General features: G+C 42.6%; 1 long non-coding RNA gene across 1 annotated transcript in view; it reads left to right on the top strand.

Annotated features, from left to right (window-relative positions):
• The first annotated feature begins 628 nt into the window (after nucleotides 1-628).
• LOC139204654 (uncharacterized) overlaps nucleotides 629-22857 on the top strand; it is a 59203-nt gene continuing 36974 nt past the window's right edge. Inside the window, exons 1-2 of the long non-coding RNA XR_011584440.1 lie at nucleotides 629-798; nucleotides 20771-20856. This is a non-coding gene — a long non-coding RNA (uncharacterized lncRNA). The remainder of the gene's footprint in view (nucleotides 799-20770; nucleotides 20857-22857) is intronic.

The raw sequence follows: 22857 nt of genomic DNA, 5'->3' as shown, positions 1-22857 counted from the left end.
ATGTATATGATACATATATCTGTATATGATACATATATCTGTATATGGTAGTTAAATGTTGAGATTTGTTCAGCTTTGTTTTTTTGCTGCATATCTATTCTGTGTAAGTACATAGAGCACAAAAAATCCTTGTAATTGTACACTTACTTGGCCAATAAAGCTGACTCTGATTTACTAAATAGCTCCTCCCATATAGTCAAACCATAGTAAGTAGTGTGTGTGTGTGTGTGTGTGTGTGTGTGTGTGTGTGTGTGTGTGTGTGTGTGTGTGTGGTGTGTGTGTGTGTGCGTGTATGTGTGGTGTGTGTGTGTGTGTGTGTGTGTGTGTGTGTGTGTGTGTGTGTGTTTAAATCCCCTGTCCTGGGCACTGATTGGCTGGCTGAGCTTACAGAGACCCTGATGTTCTGGCATTCAACATCTGGGAGAAAAGTGAGCCGAGCTGGGCGGGACGTAACGCAAACTCAAACGGTTAACCAATCGGAGACGACTCGATCCCAATATCGCGCTGTGATTGGATAGAGTGCCCGTCAGACTACAGCGCAGGGGGCGTGGCCGGAGCCGCTGCCTGCCGAAGTGTTGTGACTTCAGTGTGGCTCCAGTCTGGTCTCAGTGCTGAGGGCCGCCTTTTCGCTGCCCCGGCCGGCGCTCTGGGATTACTAACCGCTCGACGAAGAAAACTAGCTCAAACTAACAACTCTGTTTTTTTTTCACCGCCTCCTCTCTGCTGCTGCTGCGTCGCGCTGAGAGACAACGACGGCTGTTGTTCTTTTCATTGTGGAGCTACGAAGGAAACAATAAGGTAAGAAGTGGTTCGCTTGCTAGCGGTAGTTGGGGACTTTAACGATGCTGGCGCAGCTGCGCTCACTTCTCTCATTAGGGGTGTGATGCTCCAAAGTTCAGCCTCGGCAGGGAGGCTGTTTCGTCTCGGAAAGGTCGTTCAAACCTCCGCAACAGTTTTAATGACTTAAACGTACAATTCCCCACACGGTGTGCGGTCCTAAAGTGTGCCTCCACTCTCCCAAGTTGAATGTGGGGTCCGGAGAGGACGAAGCCCGGATCCTGTGACGGTCCATCGGTGGAGCTGTGAGACGAGCTGCTGTCCTCCGCGCTGTGGCCGGATCCTAACAGCACCTCGCAGATTGATGTGTGCCTCGGGAACTAAACCGGACCTCAGACACTCTAACCATGTTTTCTCCGTCACTCTGTTGACTGTTGCTGCAAAAGTCCGCAGCAACTTATCACGAACGAGCAGCTGATAGCGCGTCTCTCTCTCTCTCTGTGTGTGTGTGTGTGTGTGTGTGTGTGTGTGTGTGTGTGTGTGTGTGTGTGTGTGTGTGTGGCATGTTGCCGGAGCCACTAATTGAATCTGGATGCCCTGGTGTATTTTCCAAACGGAAAACAGGCCGCGTGTTGTTTAGTCAAGACCTGTTTGTGTGCACAGAGCAGCTTCACATGATGGGAGATTTGCTCCCTCATACTAGAAGACAGCACTTGATAGATCAACTTGAGCCCGCGGACGTCCCGGAGAAGAAAGCAGCGTTTGCGTGTCAGCTCGATAACAGCGCATCGGCACATTCCCCCCCTCCTCACTTTGCATAGATCCTACCTGCTAGATCCTGCTCACTTCAGCCGCAGTTTTGTCTTGAGGCCAAACTCGGAGGGAAAACGATGAGCTCATTGTTAACAGGTTTCTGCTTTTGCACGCAGGGTCGGAGCAGCAGCAGTCAGTGTTGGACTTGAGCATTGCTTACAAAGAGATTAGAAACCTGTGTTTTTCTCCCAAGAGCCCCTGGTGGTTATTTATGTTGGAATAGATGCTCTTAAGCCATCCTCTGCAGAGGGGAGACTGTGATTTGCCTCAGCCTGTTGTGCATTAGCCCTCTCCTTGCTCCCAGTGGGTGTTCAGTTTCAGTTGAGGCTAAGAACATTTCAACAATAAATAAATCTCTCCCGTACACAAACACAGACAGACTACACCTATACTTTTTCCATCTTGGCCTGTTGCAAGGCAATACGTGCCTTTTCCCTCACCCAAAGGCAGCCTGCTCCACTTCTCTCTCTCTCTCCTGTATCCCTTGCCGTGCAAAAGTTTTGCAGCATTTTCAAAAATCTATGTTCAAATTAAGGGTTACATTGCATTGATTTAACAGCAGAGGCGAGTTTTGCTCAAACCTTGTGTTTGCTGTTGTTATCTGTTGGGAGAGGAGGAGGAGGATGGGGGGGGAGGTCATCATGCACTCCCTGTTTCAAGCAGTCAGATGTTTAAGTGGAAACAGTGTGGTCGGATCTTGTGATTTTTCATTGCGTCTGCCATGTTCCCTGCTCAACTCGGCTCCTGCAGGGATGCCCTCGGCTGGGGACGTCACTGATGGCTTACCATAGTTGTACAATGACTGAGGACCCATTGCTGTTCATTGCACTGAACGCGTGGTTTTATTTGGCATGTTACTGGTGCTACTGCCCCGAAGGCGCTCCTGTGTAGCCCGCGTCTATCTGATGCATAACACCATGTCCGCCTGTACTCCCACTTATACACAATATACAGTGCATGCAAATCTATATTCATCCCTTGTTTGTGGCTGTCTCCCACGCTCGCGGACAATCAGTTTCTCTCTGTTTTTGTACTCTTTTTTTTTTTTTTTTTTTTCCCTACACAACACCATCAGGAAAGTCACATTCTGCTGACGGGTGAGTTACAGTCGTAAGTGTGGGAGAGAGCAAAACACCAGCTCTGCATTCATTTCCTCGTCACCTTTGAAAATTGCTTGCTCTTTGCCCGGCTCTCATTTTCAGGCCCTGATAGGTCTGTCGCTCGGTTAGTATGGTTAATGGTGCATTTAGCCCAGTTTGTAACTTTATTTCCGATTTCCATTTCGGTACTTTTAGTTTGAAATGACAAGAGGTCCTGATGAAGGGGCCCCTGCGTGTGCAGATGGCATCTTCCTAATGGGTCCTCAGGGTAATGATGGTTGAAATAGGCTCCTAACCAGGGGCTGAGGACTGCGGCCCTTCGGGGGGCGTTCAGCATGCCTATTTCCATTTTCATCAGCAAGATAAAGTGCTCAATATCTGAACATAGCTACATTTAGCACTCAGTTTGGTTTGGTTAGAGGGAAAACACAGAAATTCAGTGGGACACATGAAGACACGTTACATTAACCCCAGGCGAGCTTGAAGTCGCTGAATTGTTGCACTTATGCTCAATTCCCCCCCCATTTCAAGCTCAGTAGAACTTGAGAACATTGGATAATATTTTTTGGGCTATTGTTGTGGCACCTCGACAACAGTGATTTGTCTGAAGTGACTCAGACCTCAAGCACATGGCGGCATTGTGCAACCGCCGGTGTCTGAAGAATGGGCCGGTGCAGTGCTGTGCTTCAGGAAGCAACAGTTAATCTCCGCTCCTCATCCGCGACATATGGGACTTTGTTTGGCCCTGCACCTGAGAGACGCACCGGTCTGTGGCACCTCATATTTCATTTTGATAATGGCTGGTTACCCATGGCAACTGGGCAGCCACTGAGAACCCCATTTCTTGAAGTGGATACTGATAAAAAGGGAAGAGGGTGGGTTGTAAGGATGTGAGCTCCAAGGCTGTGTCCCTCTCCCCCACCCTTTCTTGGCTAGTTGTGTGTCCAGTGAAGGGTGTGAGACCCCTGGGGAGTGAATTATTACCTGTCAGCCCCGCAGGCTCCCCGTCATCCATAATGCAGGGCTGACACAGCACAGGTTGGCCCAGGCTATCTGCTGAGACCACCAGGCCTTGGCCTCCAGGTCTGGCCCCGTTTGGCCACAGCTGGTAAGAAATCACATTAACATGTTGCATCAAGCGTTACAAATGCACAGGTTAAGAATAGCAGGCAGGCCTGCCTCGTGCCTGCTGCAGTGTGGCTGAAGTGGGTCCTCCATCACTGTCCTGACAGGACTTTTTTAAAATAGTTTTTAGCCACTCTTCCAACTGAGCAGGAATGACTTCTTCACTGCGCCTAGAAGAAAAGTTTTCCCTCATCTTTCTGCTGATTCAGTGCTCAGTATCTCCAATGTATATTGGCCTGAAAAAAAGTTAATTTAAAGATTGCCTGTGGCTCAGACATACCGCCAATTTAATGCATCTGTTTCGCTCTTATTGTTGCAGCCTTCTGGAAGTAAAGGTGAATACAGTGGATGGTTTCAGTGCAGACAACCTTTTCTCCCACCAGTCCAATCATCAGCTATTACATTTGAATCCTTGGCAGGCTCGTAATTACTTTTGATTCCAAAAACAGGCGTGCAGTGGCTTCCCTCCTGTGGTCCTGGTGTGGTTAGTGCAGGACTGGAAATTATAGCCAAGCTGATGAGAGTGTAAATTTTGGGAGGAAAAGCTTTGAGTTCAGCGAAAGGCTAGAGGCAAGGAGAGGGAGAAGAAGAAAAAGATGGCGGGAGGCGGCAGACCACAAACTGGACAAGTGACAGGCCTCGGCCCGTCCATCCAGACTGGCTGTCTTCCTGTGGTTTTGTCGAGCTGTTCTTCAGAAACGTTAACCCCTTGTCGAACATGGACTCTGGCTCCGCTTGCCAACCCGCTACAGCCACAAGCAGCGCAGCAGGGACACTGGATAACTGTCTGGTTATGCTTCATGAAGCACAGTGGATGGAGTCCAGCAATTAGAGGGGAAAGTATAAATTGTAGCTTATAATGCCAGCAGATTTATATTTTTAGGCCAGAGAGGGTCCTGTGTCTGGTGAAAGAATTCTTGTTAAGAATTAAAACCTTAGTTGCTGGATGCTTTCAAGACATTTATTCTCCTTTGTTTCATTTCATGTAAAGTCATGCACATGGTTTCTGTGTTTTTGTCTTGTGGTTTTGTTATATAATAAAAAAGAGTAGTCATACTTGTAGATTCCGGCATTTTGGCTGTCTCACTCTTTTATCAGTTGCCTTTTACACAAAGGAGAGAGTACCCGTTCACTATGAAGTGTCATAGACACACACACTTTGACTCGTGTAACAAGAAGGCTGTGCGTGCTACCCACAGGGCAGCTCGGATGTAGCATGCACAACAAAAAGGGATCTGTCTTGAAAGGAAAGTACAGGGTTCACAAAAAGTTAGGGATATTCGACTTTCAGGTGAAATTTATGGAAAATGTAAAAAGTTAATGCTACAGTGATATTATATCATGAAAGTAGGACATTTAAGTATCAGCATGCAATGGTAGTTTCTTCATCTTAAACAATTTATTGAAAGAAAATCTACCAACAGTGGAGGGTAAACGAGGGTAAACGTAAAATTGGGATGTGGCCAAAGGACGTCCACTCCTCTCCTTTCTGTGACTCTTCCAGTCTCTGTATCTCTGTTGCAACATGCTGATGACACTCTGTGACCCTCTAAGCTCAGTGGACACTTCTGTCTGAGGACCTGTTTGAAGCCTCCAGTTTTGAGGTGCTGCTGATCAATAGTTAGGTGTCGTCTTGGTCTCATGATGTCAGAATGTGAACAGCACGATGAGGAGGACTGTTTAAATACCAATTCTAACTGAACCAGGAAATGTATTGGTGGTGGTTCATCCTGAAATTTCACCTGAAAGCCGAATATCCCTAACTTTTTGTGAGTAGTGTAAATGAATCATTCAAAAACGAATCCATGTCATTTTTCATGCATATTTCATGTGAAGAAGTAGCTAATACGGCTTCATATGTGCGTGGATTTTCATCGTTTTAAAGGATTATTAGCTGATGACTAAGCACAAAGATCTTCCAAAACTCCCATTCAGCTGCGTCACCCACAATCCTCAGAATCCTGTTTATTTTAAAAATGTTAATGCTCAGTAGCATAATATTAACTCCCAAAAGATGAATATAATAAGACATTTCAGCACTTCCCTTCGCGCCACCACGGAGAGCACAGCAACATAACTTCCCTTGAAATCTACTTCGATTCTCTTCGCTCGTGTGTTTAATAGGAGGAAGCGGCTAAAATAAGGAAACAAGTGTCTGTAAATAGCCTCTGGCCATACATACCAGTTATTGATTGTTCAACCCTTAGTTGGGTGGGCTGGTGGGGTGGTGAAAGTGCATTGGTTCGTTATTCCAAATGATCTCCTAATCACTTCATAATGAGGGCAGACTTCCCGCATCATTGATTAGCCAGCCAGGCTGAACATGGAGCAACCCCCCCCCCGACTTCCCAGTCTCCTGCCCTCCTTGCTGGAGGCTGCTGTGAAAGTTTATGTATATTTTTATATAGAAATTAATTTCTTTAGATAATGGTGCTGGAGCCAGTCCCAGCTGACTTCGGACGAGAGGCGGGGTACACCCTGGACTGATCACAGGGCCAGTGTAGATGCACCTCATCATAATCCATCATCAGTACAAATGGTTAATATGGTCTTAGCCCATATCCTTGTATCAAAGCTATTTATTGTAATTTCTATATTTTTTTAATAGTTCAGTTTTATTTTTGGTCGAATTAGGTAGCACTACACCTACCCCAGCTTTAGATGGGTTGACATGTATCGGACTGGCATGGACCTGAGTGGGTCTGCGTCTTTTCTTTTAATTTCCAGAGCGGGAGAGGCAGCTGGAGCCTTGATTTCTTTGCTTGCATGCTTGCTCAGGATAAGTGAACAAAGAAACTGAATGCACAATGGACTTCTCACGTTGGTACAGTTCATTCCTAAAGCAGTGTTGGGAACATCAGTTCAGTTGTGTTTGATTTTGGTTTATGACAAATAACCACTTCTGGATTAATTAGTGTTTTTTGTGGGCGGTGTTGCACATGGGCAACTGTTTATGGTTCTGTTGGATTCACAAGACTTTGGCATCAGTGTTATTAACTGCCTTTATTTTTAGTATTTTTTACTTTTCCATATTGCTTTTCATTTGAAGTTGTGAATTGCATTTCCATAGTGTACGATGTTACAGTATACAGTGGGGCAAAAAGTATTTAGTCAGCCACCAATTGTGCAAGTTCTCCCACTTAAAAAGATGAGAGAAGCCTGTAATTTTCATCATATGTACACTTCAACTATGAGAGACAGAATGGGGGGAAAGAATCCAGGAAATCACATTGTAGGATTTTTAATGAATTAATTGGTAAATTCCTTGGTAAAATAAGTATTTGGTCACCTACAAACAAGCAAGATTTCTGGCTCTCACAGACCTGTAACTTCTTCTTTAAGAGGCTCCTCTGTCCTCCACTCGTTACCTGTATTAATGGCACCTGTTTGAACTGGTTATCAGTATAAAAGACACCTGTCCACAACCTCAAACAGTCACACTCTAAACTCCACTATGGCCAAGACCAAAGAGCTGTCAAAGGACACCAGAAACAAAATTGTAGACCTGCACCAGGCTGGGAAGACTGAATCTGCAATAGGTAAGCAGCTTGGTGTGAAGAAATCAACTGTGGGAGCAATTATTAGAAAATGGAAGACATACAAGACCACTGATAATCTCCCTCCATCTGGGGCTCCACGCAAGATCTCACCCCGTGGGGTCAAAATGATAACAATGGGCCAAAATACCAGCAACAGTGTGTGAAAACCTTGTGAAGACTTACAGAAAACGTTTGACCTCTGTCATTGCCAACAAAGTATTGAGATGAACTTTTGTTATTGACCAAATACTTATTTTCCACCATAATTTGCAAATAAATTCTTTAAAAATAAGACAATGTGATTTTCTGGATTTTTTTTTTCTCATTCTGTCTCTCATAGTTGAAGTGTACCTATGATGAAAATTACAGGCCTCACTCATCTTTTTAAGTGGGAGAACTTGCACAATTGGTGGCTGACTAAATACTTTTTTGCCCCACTGTATATTGGTACCATTGCTGTACAAGTTTTATTCATATTGTCCACCTGTGCTTTAACCTCAGCCTTTTTTTCTCATCTCCATCTTCATTGCTAAGTGCTTGATGTGAGTTTTCTGTGCTTCGTTTCCCAGAGATTGGCTCTCAATCAAGTGGTGTGGGTAGCACTGTAACATCCTCTTCCGGATTTTCAATTTGTGAAGTTTTCGTTTCTGTTAGTGGAGTTATTTTCTTTGCCTGTTCAGCCATGGTGGCTATCACAGCTTGTACTAACAGCCCAGTTACTCTCCTATTTCCTCCAAACAAACGGCTGTTGCTGCTGCAGGAAATGTAACCATCCATCTTTGTGCCAGAGGTTATTTCCCTGGAAAGACCTACCAGACACCCAGGGCCTCTCACCACCTTTCTCTGATTTGCTGCATACTCTTAAAAAGAAATGTTTGGCACAGCGGACATTTGTCTTGTTTTCAGTGCAAGAACTTGTTACTGACACGTCTCCCTGAATCGGAACATGCCTCATCCAAAAAGACAGACAGGGCTGTTGAAAATATCCTTTTTTTTAATGGCATCATTTGTCCTGACATGACATGTTTGCTGCGTATCATGAGTAAAACAACACACATTCAGCCTTTGGTGACACAGATTGGAATTTCACAAGTGATGGAGTAATGAAATTGAGAGAAAATAAAGTTGAGCCAGACATGATAGAAAAACAGGTTGGCTTCATTTAAATTGGCTGCCGATGCCTGAGAATCTGCTGTCAGCCGTGTCTATTTTGGCACAATCCTGTTTTTAGACTATTCGTTAGTCTGTTGTTAAAACGCAAGCGAGTTGGACAAAGTTCTCTGTCAGACTGTTTTAATTTAGGTTTGATTTAGGAGTCAGCTGCATGCCTATGCTCCTGCTTTGTGCAATTTTAAGATAAGAACTTTTTAAATGTAGTTTTAATGCAGATAATCTTGAAGACTGTCTGTAGAGAGGCTGAACGTTTTGAGTGTGAATGAACAGCAGTCAAGTTGTGACACTGAGTCATCTTCGACTGATATTAGAGCTGTGAGTAATGCTTTTCTTCATTAATTGAAATGTCAGCTTTTTGGTTCTTTTCGTGTATGAAATCGCAAAGATGATGACACATGTGTAGCACAGGGTTTTAGAGCACTAAGTGCTGGCATTTGGTCAAATAGTACCAAGTTCCTCCTGCCGGGGAAATGCTGCTTTTCTTTGTCTTATCTGATAGTAAATGCAATGAATTTGAGTTTGGGACTTTTTCTTGGATGGAACACAGAGAAGAAGATGCAATTGGCATTTTTTTTTCTGACTTTTTTTTTTATTTTTTTTTTTTTACATGAAATGATTAGTTGATGAATCCATAATGAAATGAATTATTAGTTGCAGCCCTAGTCTTGCCCGTATCATGTCTACAGTATACAGAAGATAGAAAAAAGTAAGGTTTGGCAACTGATTATTTGGTTTAAATGCTTTCAAGATGAACACTGTTTCTGACTATGTTTCGTGACCTAGAGTCCAGTCCAGCAGAAATGCACTGCACTGAACACGCACACTGTATTAAGTCCTGTAAAGAAGTGAGCTGTTGAAAGTAAAGTCGAAAAGTAGTCCCTGTTCCTGAGGCTGTCCGACAGAACAGAGGACGAGGCAAAGCAGAGTAAAGCAAGAGATTTTGGCAGACTGAGACTGAGGGATTGAATATCTGATACTTTTTTGATAATTCGTTGCACAGCAATCGTCTGACTTGTCACATTTTGGCTAAAGCAATTAGGCTGACTGCATGAGGGAGGGGGCTCTGCTTAGTTACTGTAGAAGTAATTCTGAGTTATGATCATGTCTCATTGTTGCTTATTGCACTTTTTCAAAATGAGAATTTTTATGGTCCTGAGACGTGAAATGAAGCAGGAAATTAAAAACCTAAGATAAGCCATTTTTTCTGTGCTCTTCATCGAAAGCTGCTGTCTTCACACCGTAATGTCCCATCATGTCACATTCCTGCTAAGCACACATTCAGAAGGTGACAGGTATTCACATATTTAATTTATTTAAGTCTTCAAAGAAAGTATGCTGTTTTTTCCCAGAGGTATCACACATCTTTCAATGAAATCGAAATGGGCTCTCCTCTCAGTAGTGTAGAGTGACATGCGTACCTTCAAAGAGGTACCGAACTGCATCTTATTTCCAAACTTTCCAAAAATAGCAGAGCCAGTTGACCTTGTTCTTTGAAAAGTTGGCCAAGTCCCGTTGCACCTCCTGCACTGTACACACTCTAAACGGACAGCATGAAGTTAAACTCTGCAGGCCCTAATGTTTAGGTGAAAGATTCATTGATGGTTTATGAAACTCAGATTGGATTCCCAACTCTCCTTCTCCCTCAGGCTGTTCATCTGATTTCTTATGCATGCACCCTGTGCTCTGCAGATAGGAATTGTGGCTGATTATCCGCAAACAACACTGCATACCCTCATGCTTAAATCTGGGATATGTTAAATTTAGAACAGGCACAGCTTCTTTTAAGATTTAAGTCATCCCCGTGCCTATATGTGTATGAAGTGTTTTACCTGCGTGCAAGCATTTGGGGGTGTATGTTGGCTGCTTTTAATCTATACTTAAGCTCTCACGCTATTATTTGTGTATATTTTAGTGGTCACCATATGGCAGTGAATTTTTGGCTGGGACGTGGTGTAAGATAAGTCTGGCCGCCTACACTTAGCTCGGTCATTTTCCTCCATTTCTCAGAACTCAGGGCTTGTTTCCATCGAATCAAGGCTATTTTTAAACTGGTCTTTGGGGGGAGAGTGTGGGGGTTTTATCGGGGGGTTTCAGTTAGTGTCATATGAATCCAAACCGGGCAGCGGTCCAGGGTGAGTAAAACACACCACCTCCTCCCCTACAGTGCCCTGAACTCTTCTCATTCCAAGTGTGTGTGTGTGTGTGTGAGTTAACCATGTGTTGACTCACCCCTGCAGCTATGAGTGAGAGCGGGTGCATGCTTGTGGCCAGGAAAAGATAATTGATTCTTCTTATGTGCATCCTGAGTCCCTTTCGAATACTTAAGCAGTGATGGAAATCGAAATGTATGCACAGGACAAACTGTGGAACTGCAATAATTGATTTTAATTTAATGATTATTCTTAGATGAATTGTGGAAATGTTCATCATAATGTCTGAAAGGGCCAGGTCACCAGAGTAACAGACCACAATTCTAAGAGATGACCAAAATTAGAGAGAAGCATCACATCCTCACATTTGAGGATCTGAAGCCTGAACAACTAGAATAATGAACGACTTATTCTGTCTACTGACTAATCTATTAATTGACTTATAGTTTCAGCACATGTAAAACACTTGGAGGCCAGTGAAGCAGATTGCAAACAGACTGTTACCACAAACTGCCAGTTGTCATATAAATCTAGAGTTTTAAAATATTTTAGAAATGAATGAATCTGACCATTCTCATGACGGACTGCCATAATGTTATTATGAATGTGGTCAGTAAGAAAGCAGATGCAAATTAAACATTTCTTGCACCCTGAATCAAAGTGAAAGTGTTAGGCTTCTACGTACTTGGGCTCTGAATCTCCGGTTTACTGTCTTGTGATACAGCACGGGCAGTTTTGAAGCATGTTTGTGTCTGTCAGACATCTGCTGCAGATGAAAAGGGTCAAGCTGTTGGATTAGAAAATTGGATCAGAATCAACCTGTGATCTTGAGTAATTGCTGATGTCAATTTTAGCCATAATTGTACTGTGGTGTGTGCATCTACAGTGACATGGACGACTGTCTCCCTCTACAGCCTTAGTATAAATTAATGATCATGTTTTTCAGCCCAAAAGCAAACCCAACAAAACACCTCCCACTCAGTCACACGAGCCACTTCCCTGGACCAGCGAATGAATCCTCGTAGGCTGTTTGATCTCCCTTCATTGCTTTCCTGCGGTTCCCCCCTTTCCTCCACCATCTCTGTCCCTGAGGGACAGTTTCTGGTGACTGACAGAATGAAAACCAAGCCAGGGTAAACAAAACACCCACCACTGAACCACGCCATTTCTTTAATGTCACAGCTCAATGACAGGTGGCTGGGCGAAAGGAATGAGCAGGCAACACACTCACTTTCCCTCTGAGGTCCTCCAGCAAACACACAGACTGTCTGCGTTGGCGTGGGCTTGTTGCCACAGGTAACTTAGAAAGTTAGCATGGTATCATTTTCTCCTGCACCTTGATGCTTGCAAGGTAAATGGTAAAATCAGCACAATGCTGCAAGCTACAAAGAATTCACCAACTATTGAGCCTTGCATTTATTTACTTGACCAATTCTGTAGATGCACATAAGAATTCGCTATACACCTACTAATTGCCATTGGCCAATGTCATTCCATTGATAAAAATGTAACTATGCCTCTTACCCTTTTTGATTGGTCTCCTCCTTCCCGCTATTCCCCTTTTATGGTCTGGTTCAATATGGTGATTCTCTCCTGACTAAGGCAGCAGTAGCTGGGAGTCTAGCTGGTCCATAGTAAATGTAGTTATTTAACAGTGAGTTAGGTATGGCATTTGCCATTCATTGCCAGATGATGCTGCCCTGTGTGGGTGGCAAAAGGTCTGCTTGGACCAAACTTTTTGCCATCATGTTGCAAAATTCAACTAGGCTGAACATTACTCTTCATTTTGGATTCAAAGCTCGCATGAAAACACATGAAAACTCATTCATGTGTAGTTCACCCATTTAATTAAGTAGGCCACTTAATTAGGAGTACCTCTACAATCTGCTGCAATGCAATACATCAGCTCCTTCATAAATTCTACCTTTACTTAGTCTTTGCTGTTCAGTTTTTGGTGACATTGTGTGTAACTTCAGTGTGCCAATATTTACACATGCAAGGGTGGGCAGACTATTAGAAACACCTCAGTAGTCCAGTTCAGTACAACTTGATACTAAAACAAATTGAATCAACAACTCATGACTATGGGCAGAAAAGTAGACCTTATAGCAGAACAGTTCTACTGGATTGCATTAGATTGTACAGGTGAACCCAATAAATAAACAACCTGTACATTCACATTATTGAATGATGAAATCCTGTCCTTGAGCAATTTTCAAGACTGTACTTACAGAATAATTGGATTTTTTTTAGAAAGTTTTGTGCAAGAGATGTGGAATTGCATTTAAATCTCTTGTGCAAGTTTCATTGACTGTCTAATGGAAATCATGAGTCATTTAACAAGCACCAGCACCCCCACCATGAACTGGCGCACTTCCTGCAGCGTGTTCCACTTCAGTGTTTGCCTCTCGTCAGTCAGAGCCCGTCTGATGTGAAAATTAAATACGTACAAAAGAGAGTGACTGACTGCTCTGTGCCCAACATGTGCAGGAGACACAGGTCAGTTACTGCGTTGAGGCGGTCCATTCACCAGGAAGATCTTTTTAATTAGGCTATGTTCTTTTAATTAACCAGCCAGCATAATGTCTGTGTCCATTTGTCACCCCTGCTTTGCTCAGGCAGAGCTGGGCGACTATACCCTCTACTGTCTTCGCAGTTCCAGAGGTCGCTGCTTCCTATTATGTTTCCTCATTCACTGAAATGTATTTTTTCATCCTTTCTTTTAGATTAGCATGATAATACCCCATGGAGGGGAGGCAAAGTGGTGAAGAGCTATTGCGAAACTGCTCATCAGATTCACTGTGTGCTAGACCGTGGTCATTATCATACTGAATGCACGATCAGTTAACAGCCCGAATTCCGCCATTTATCTCCAATATCATAGACTGACTGTCAGTTGCATAGGGAGCACCGTGGCAAATTATGGGTTATGTCTTGCTCCTTGGAGTCTGAATCTCTCCCCAGTGTAATTACGCTATGCTAATTCTGCCCCCCTCCATGCACTTCTCATGACAGAAACAACTGTTGGGATGTCACAGACTTGGGCAAAGTAAAATATGACTGAATAAATGTGTTGGTTTATGTTGAGACTCAAGCGCATCCTCTGTTTCTCCCCTCAGCTCTAGGAGGAAAGGCTCAGCTGGGGCTTGCAGCTGTGTTTCCAGAAACGGGGTCAGATGCAGGTCAGGCCACCTTGAACTCCTCAGCTGGATTTATTGTGCTAGAGCTGGACAGGGTCAGGCCTACACTCTTCCCCTCCCATCCTCCTCAACACGAGGACTTTGTTAGTGTCAGACATGGAGCAAACCGACAAATCCCTATTACGCTGTCTGGAGAGAGCCCTGCAGGGGTCAGAGGTCATGTGTTAAGGGGGGCATCCCTGTGGCATGACCTGAATACTGATTGATTTGCTTGAGTGGGTGTCAGGGGAGGGTGGCCCCTGCCTGTTGATGGTAGGGAGGGGTCAAGCCACTTACTCCTACCCCATGTGGCGATGTGGAGTGAGGGAATGTGGTACAAAGGAAGAGGAAAGACACTGAGTTGCAACATGTCTGACTCCTCTGCTCGACTGTGTACCTCAGCGGGTGTGTGTTTTCACTTTTCCTCAAACAAGACACTAGACCACATGTTTTCCTTTAATAGCAAGCTGAGTGGAGACAGGGCAGGCTTGTGGTCTGTTTGCCAGATGATCATTAGGGTTGTTGGCATTTGGTGGAAGACAGAAGAGGTCACCCTCCCCAGTTCTTCTTCTAGATTTATTGGTTGTTGGAAAAAATTGCATGGCCATTGTGGCGATTGACAATTACATCAATCATCCATTTAGTGCCGTTCAAAGTGCTTTATGGGTGACTCACAAGCAAATGCAAAGTTACATTTCCATACGAGGGTTTATTTTTGAAAGAACATGGTGACAATGCGAAGAAGTTTGACAGGCAAAATACAATCAGCCATCATACAGACTGTAGAGGTTTTTAACAAAACCTGCATCATCAATATTTGTTGTGACCTTTGCCCTCAAAACGGCATCAATCCTTTGAGGTACACTTACACAAAGTCAGGGGATTTGTAGGATCACTGTCAGGTGTATGATTAACCAATTATACCAAACAGGTGCTAATGATCATCAGTTTCTTATGTAGGTTGAAACACTTCATTAACTTCATTTCATTAACTGAAGCAGAAACAGCTGCAGGAGGATTAAAACTGGGTGAGGAACAGCCAAACTCCGCTACCAAGGTGAGGCTGTCATCTGACAGGTCGTCATGGTAAGACTGAGCACGGCAGCAAGACACAAGGTAGTTCTACTGCATCAGCGAGGTCTCTGCCAGGCAAAGATTTCAGAGCAGACTGGGGTTTCAGGATGTGCTGTTCAAGCTCTTTTGATGAAGCACAAAGATAAGAGCAACGTTGGGGACCATAGATGCAGTGGTCGGCCAAGGAAACTCAGTGCAGCAGATGAAAGACCATTATGCTGACTTCCCTATGAGATTGGAAGATGTACAGCAGTGTCATTGGCTCAGAACTAGCAGAAACCAGTGGGACCCAGGTACACCATCTGCTGTCTGGAGAAGTCTGGCCAGAGGTGGTCTTCATGGAAGAATTGCGGCTAAAAAGCCAAACCTCTGACGTGGAAACATTTCCAAGTGACTTGACAATACACGAAAATCTAGGAACTGGGGTGCAGAGAAATGGCAGCAGGTGTTCTGGACTGATGGGTTAAAATGTAAAATATGTGGCTGTAGTAGAAGGCAGTTTGTTCACTGAAGGGCTGGAGAGCGGTACGATAACGAGTGTCTGCAGGCAACAGTGAAGCTGGTGGAGGTTCTCTGCATTACTCTGGGTTTGATCAGGATTAATGGTGTCCTCAATACTGACAAATACAGGCAGATAATTATCCATCATCAGTACCATCAGGGAGGCGTCTGATTGGCCCCAAATTTATCCTGCAGCAGGACAGCGACCCTAAACATACAGCCAATGTCATTAGGAACTATCTTCATCATAAAGAGGAACAAGGAGTCCTGGAAGTGATGGTGTGGCCCCCACAGAGCCCTGATCTCACCATCATCCAGTCTGTCAGAGACAGAAGGATCTGAGGCAGAATACATCCACAGAAGATCTGTTTGGAACAACCTACCTGCTGAGTTCCTTCAAAAACTGTCTTCTGTTCGCTCACGCATAAAACTGAATGCAGCATTGAGTTTAGAATCAATGTAAAGCAAAGTCAGAGATTTGTTAAAATCTGTTAAAAAAATGACTGCTGTGAAAAGTCTGAACTTTATATTACTCATTTGTGAGTTAGACTGTTAAGTGTTTCACCGTTTTGGTTATTTGGATTTTGGTGATGCTAAGCAAGCGTTACCAGTAAAGTCTTTTCACTGATAACCAGTGTTAAGATGGCTTGTGTTGGCTGTTTCAGTGTTGTAGACAGAGCTCTTCTAGAGCGACGTGTCTGACGGAGCACTCTGCTATCACTACATTAGGTATCACGAGCACTACAGTCTCTCCGGTCTGTCTCTATCTGTCTAACAGCTGAGCAGTCAACACAAGCCAACCGACACCAGGATCACGTATCAAGTCTAAAGTGATCTAGACTGAGCAGCTTAAAGGAAGCACTGCTAAAATGGCAATGGAATCGTTACTGGCTAAGAAATCAGAAATCGAACAGATCACAGGAGCATCAGATGCATGGAGATCCTAGTGGGTGTGGTTTCAGGACAGTCGTCCTGGTTTCAGTACCGTCAGCGGACATGCTTCCAGCCCCAGAGCAGAGAATACTGCTTATTTTCTCTTTATTTTGAAATCCAAACTCTACATACTTGCCGATTCTTAAATCATTCAAATTTGGCTGGATTGTCAATATCACATTTTTTGTGCTTTGACAAACTCTGAACATATTTATTGTTGCCTCACACAGACTAAGTTAAACTTCATTTTTTTCTTCCAGTATAGTTTACTTTCAGCCAGTGAGCCACTATATTATAAAAGATGTGGTTTCCTAATGGTGCTGTATCTAGAATGGCATGATGTCATTTAAATGTCTCCCATCTCCTCAAGTAAAATAGAAAAAGGTCACAAATAATATTGAAACCGAGAACTCATCATCACCCTCAAACCTGACTGTTCCCTATCAGGATGGCAGTGATATTTGAAGTTGACTTGTTTCTGCTTGAAGAAGCACCAAACTTTAGAGGCACCATGGTGTCCTTTTGCTAAACCTCTGAATAAAGACATTTTGAATTTTGATATTAAATGGAGCTCTGATTGGTTGATAAAGTTTGAACTCCGCAGTTAAGCTTTAAAAGCTGGCGTTCCAACACATAATCAGTTTTGGACTTGCCTGCAGCTTTGCAAAATACTTTGTTCCCCATCCAAAAACGAAGCCTTAGACTTGTTCAGCTGTTTTGTCTTGGTTACAAGTCATGGATATCTATTAAATTGACTGAACAAAAGAAATGGTTGTAATAAAGGGTGAGTTTTCTTTTATATCTCCCTCTCTTGCCCTACATTTGTTATGCAAACTCCACCCAGCTGGAATGTGTTGTACATTCAAAGAAACATTAACTAGTGTTGCTTGACACAGAGCTAATCATTCCTTCGATGCATTCCACTGAACATGTTGTGTATTCTTGCGTTATTAATGGCACCTGACATAACCGGAGTGGTGTTGGTATCATCTTCAACAAATCAATAGAATACTCGATGCACAAGGTTGAGGTTTAAAGAGTCAGCGCATCCATTAATAATTTTGCAGGTTATGTAGGCTAAGCACTCAAGGTAGCCCAGGCAAGCGAACAAGCGAAACAAACGTCCGGTCAGATGCTTCACTGGCAAACATCGATTTGATTACACTCTCATTTGTGGGTCCAAGTTATGTTTGTGTTGTGAACAATTTAAAAAAGAAAAGTGTTGGTGGATTTGATTTTGTCAGGAGTTGAGTCTGGCCCAGACTGGAGCAGAGTTCTTTGGTCTCTTCATTTTCCCAGAAAAGATAAACCCAACACTATAAAATACAAACCTCCCACGTCTAGTTTTTTCTTACTTTGAATGTGTTTTGTTTTGACTGTTTAATTCAACATGTAACTTCTGACTCTCTATTTTTGCACCAGTCACCCCACAATGGTATTGGCTTGCAAAATCAGACTTTTCAAAGGTTTAGCTGTCACCTGTTTCGTGCCCTCTATCTGCTAAATTACAAGTGAATGATAATGGGAGACACGTTGGCATGATTCTAACAGATGGCCGGCTGACTGACATTACTAAAACCCTTCTTTGTTCTGGTATAATGCACATTTTTCAGATTTAGCACTCTGCTAAATTAATCAAGATGCATTTAGGGGCAATTTGTAGTCTGGGAACTTAAAGTGCGTCAGATTGTCTGGAACTCTTGTTGAGCCTGCACTGGAATTTGTTTTCCACAAGGCCTTATCTGCCTTTTTGATGTTTTGTCTTTTCCCCAGTCAGTACTCTAAGTTCAGAGCTAATCTGTTAGAGTTTCTAGAAATGGTGAGCACAGACCCTCGTCGATTAACATTTCGATCTATACCACTGAAACAAGAAAATAATGACGTTATGCCCCAAGGTATCATGCTACCCAGGATAGGCTGTTATTGATACACAACACAACAGTTGTACTTTCCATCTGGGGCTTGCGGTCCTTTTGTCAAAACAAAGAGAACTTGAGAGCATGGAGGAGAAAAATAAGCTGGCGAGCTGGCTCTGCCTTAACCTTAACTGAACCATGCTCAGCATGTGGCTAGCAGCTGGGGTGCTCTCTAATCCAGAGGACGCTGCCGCTGCAAGTATTCCTGGACTCTGTTACTTGAAATGTGCTGGGCTTGAGGTCAAAACCTCAATCATCACCATTTGTCAGAATTAGTGTCTGTGCAGGTCAGGATCCAGCTACGTCATTACAGTTCATAGCATCTCCAAAAGCTTAATAGATGCTTATGGGTGACTATCTTCACGTTCAGGTATGGATAAGCTGCACATAAAGTTGCTAACTTGCTGTTAATGAAGTTCTAAAACTACAAAGAGTGTGGTGAACATGATGTCTTTCACTATTTGAATTCGGCACATGAACCCCTCTGAGATTACGCGTAACATTGAACCTCTGCTGTTTTTATGCTTAATGGTCAATTGAAAACTACCTACCCACCTACTTGTTAGTAGTAGTAGTTGTTGTTGTTGCCCTGATAAAGCAGCAAAGTCTCTATACTTCATACAAACCCTGTAATGCAAAAGGGATTTGCATAAGAGCTCAAAATGGTCCAGTGTTTGAATCTAACTATTTCTGGCTGTTTCTCACTTAAAATTGAGGAACGTTTATCAATATTACTATTGATGTACATTCTTTCTGTGTTTGCATATAGTGCAGTATGTTACATTCAACCATTCAATCCATTGATTTTATGCTTTTATGGTAATTTAATAGTTTGATTGTCCAATGTCAGGAGGGAAAGACAAAATCAGTGAATTGATGGTCTGTGCATATACAACATTTAAGGAGTATACATTATCTTGCATGGATTTGATGAGAGTTTTGTTGCAACTAAAACATGGTCAAAATAAAAAAAACAAGAGCAACATATTAACACCCATACATTATTTGAACTATATACATTTTACAATGTTTTGAGATTTGCTCGTTTTTATGAGCAGAGTGCAAAGGCGTTATCTGCAATACAACAATTTCCTTATACGCCTTAGGTTGTCCTCACTCTAGCTTTAAAACTGAGCCTGCTGCAGCCTCTGAAAGATAATGCTCCCCATCCCTTTGGCGGGGCCATGGCACTGCAGGTTGTCACAACATTTTGCACTGCATAAAATGTGTAATGACGTCACCAACTTGTGGCTCAAGTCAAGACTGAAGTCTCAGTTTTTGACTGCAAAATAAATTAGAGTTTTTATTTTAGATTGAATGACGTCCATAAGGCCGTCCATGCGAGGTACATTTCATAAAGAAACAAGCTGTTTTTTCTGCACACAATGATTCTGCTGGATCCTGTCTTTGAACCATATGATTTTCTCCATTCACTGTTCTTACAGTGTTACTGTCAACCCTCCAGATTCTCCTGAGAGTCCTATTTTTCATTGCCCGCTCCCCCTCCACATTTTGGCAACAGTTAGTCCACAAATTCACTAGTTCAGGAAAACTGTATTACCTGGTAACATTACCTATAACATCCACAACCATTACAATACCTTGGTTAGGTTTGGTGTCCCAATTTAGGCTATGGTGTCTGGAAGTTGACAAGTACGCTGCTCAAACATACTTATTCATAACTGACCATATATATTGACTCAGCTTTTCATCTGTAAATGCTTTAAAACTCTGACTTTGGCTGCTGAACTGCTGAAATTTCTGGGGGTTGAGGATTAGTGACCCCATCCCCTGCAATCTAATAGAAGGCCTGCTCATAAAATGAAACTGAATCTGATTCCAAAGTAAATTGAAAAATTGGCAGCCCTAGTCTTGAAGCATTTTATTAAGTGCAATTCCACATCTACAGCTGTGTACAAATATGTGTCCAAAGCCCGTCTCATGTTAGAGGATGCTGTGGGAAAACTCCTAGGGGAAACACTGAATTCTTATCAAGCCCATTGAGGTTGTCACTTAGGCAGAAATTCACTTTTTGGACGCATCAGTTTGCAGATGAAATATTTTTATTTATATTTATATAGGTTTGTGCTTTGGCAAGGTGAGGTTTTTCCTGCGAGCAGATTGCCACAGCAGATTGTCAGCTTAGATGCCATCATCAGATTTGGCTAGTTTGAGCTTTGGGATTTGTCAAAAGATTTTGTTCACTTATTGCAAAAGCAACCTGCTGTCATGCAAACATCACCAACCATGTCTCTTCACAAAAGTTCAAAGCAAATCACTTTTTAATGTCTCATTTTGGTGCTTTCCTGGTGAAAGTGAATGATATGCTCAGTAGTAATAGTCTGTCATTGTTATATTTAGGGCTGTTTGAAGAAACAACATGATTGCTCTGACTGTTCATAGAAGCTTAGGTTGCATCACTGTAAGATGTCCTGCATCATGTCACAAATGGACACACATGTAATAGTGATCTCTTATTTTCCTTCACAGATCCTTCACTAGCAGCTGCTGTCTTAACCAGCCTGCACCAACCTGCTACACTTACTTGCTTGGTGGATTGCTGTTTGAAAGCTAAGGTAGAGTACAAATGCTGTTCCTCTCTAAAGTGGGTCCTGTTAAATTAAAAGTTGAAGAATATTTGATTTGGGGAGGCTTGTGGTCTCTGTTCACTGATCTTTCAAATGCTGGATTTAGACCAATTGGGTTTACTGTGACAGAGTAAGGTCCACTTTCAGGAGACATCTACAAAGACCACTTAATTAATGGGTGCTTTGTGGAAATACTGCCACTGAAGCAGCTTTTTAAATTGGATATTGTCTACTCAATTACTTATCTACTAATTGTAATCAAATTTCAGGTATTAACTCTTAAATATTTAGCCTATTTTTGTGGGTTTTTCTCCAACCAAGGGCAAACTTGGAGATCAGCTGATGCAATATAACCTCATACACACTGCAATGATTTGGCTTAGTTAGAGTAGTAGTTGTGCTCATTGTTTACTATGCAGTGTTGTATTGTTGATTACCATGTTAAAGGTTTTTTACCAGGTTTGATGGAACCCAACGTTTAATCAGTTGTGGTCATGTCACAAGACAGATTTCTGTAGTTGTGGGGTAATCCACTAATGCTGCCAGGTTACTGTCAATCACGTTTTATCAAACCACAGAATCCTGATAAACCAGATTACTTCAGTTTTATTAAACTCTTCGTAGTTAATACATTAGGATATGTATTTTTTCTGAACTTCAACTTTAATTGTTGTTATTAAGTTGTGACTATTTAATGAAAGAAACCACATTTAGATTTAAAGAGTAACCTGAGCCATTTATTACATTTTGTGATCAACAGGCATCAAGAAGTAACCTGGTCTTAGATTACAGATTTGAGTTCCTAGAAGATGCAGCTCTGTAGTTCATCGTTTGTGTGTACTGGCTTTGTGTGTGTGTGTACGACCTACTTTGTTATTCCATTACTACATTTGTCTGCATTTGTCGAGTTTTTCTTTACCTAATGGTCTGAGGATATAAATTGTCATGTGCCGAGCAGATCACAGTTCAGTAGACTGGGGTACATATATAAACTTGACTACTTTTATTACCAGTCAGTCCATTGCATACTAAGAAAGTGTATGCACCTGACTGTAATTTCTCAGCGAGGTGAGCCTTGTTTTGCGCTTGTCAGGTAGTCAAAGTGGAAACACCTGCGGAAATGCAGAAACCTGTAGAATCACTGAGAAGCTATTGTGTCTAACCGCGCATCTCCCCAGTGAGCTTGAATGTGGACAGTAGAGGACAGGGCCAAGGAGCGGCGATGACAGGACACCTCACGGGATGGTTGGAAACAGATGGCTGGCCAGATGCAGGCCTACTGTGACCTTGAAAGCATCTGAGGGTAAAACCAGCAAAAAATGTCTCAAAAACTAGTGACGATAGACAACACAGTGGCACTTTTGTGTCTTGTAATGTGCTTCTCTTGAGCTTTTCTATTGTCAGACTTAATAGTATGGCAGTAGATGTTACTGTGTTGCATTAGTGTGTGATCACTCATACACTTAATTTTCTTTGGTTTGTAGCTCATGAGAGAAGTTGACCTTTTTTAGCATGTTCTAAGTTGGCTTGTTTTGGTTCATGCTGTTGGATTGCAAGTAAGCCGTGGCATGTAAACAAGGGATTCATGGACTCCCAAAGCTTTATTAATTGGAAAACGTCCCGGTATCCTATCACCCTGCATAGTTGAAGAGAAATATTGTTGTAGAGAGGTCAAATTATTCAGGTTCCAGTCTAGTTTATTTCAATTGTCCGTTTATGAGATGGAAATTTTCTAGACCAGTCAACTAACTGGTTTCTGTGGTGCATGTTAGAAAATAGTGAAAAATGTCCAGAATTTAAAGAACAAACTGCAATTTTGATGATGAGAGAATAGTCAGACCTGATGTTCTGATCAAAAAGTGTTTCAAAGAACCCTTTAGGCACACCTCCACAGGTTTCACCTCACTGTGTGTGTGTTGTAGGCAAAAATACTATTCGATAGTCACTGTGAACTATTTGATATATTATTATTTATTCACTGCTCTGTGC

The sequence above is a fragment of the Pempheris klunzingeri genome, chromosome 8 (genome assembly GCF_042242105.1).
Source record: "Pempheris klunzingeri isolate RE-2024b chromosome 8, fPemKlu1.hap1, whole genome shotgun sequence".
NCBI classification, from domain to species: Eukaryota; Metazoa; Chordata; class Actinopteri; order Acropomatiformes; family Pempheridae; genus Pempheris; species Pempheris klunzingeri.
Note: the sequence above shows the minus strand (reverse complement) of the source record. Positions and strands in the feature narration are given on the sequence as shown.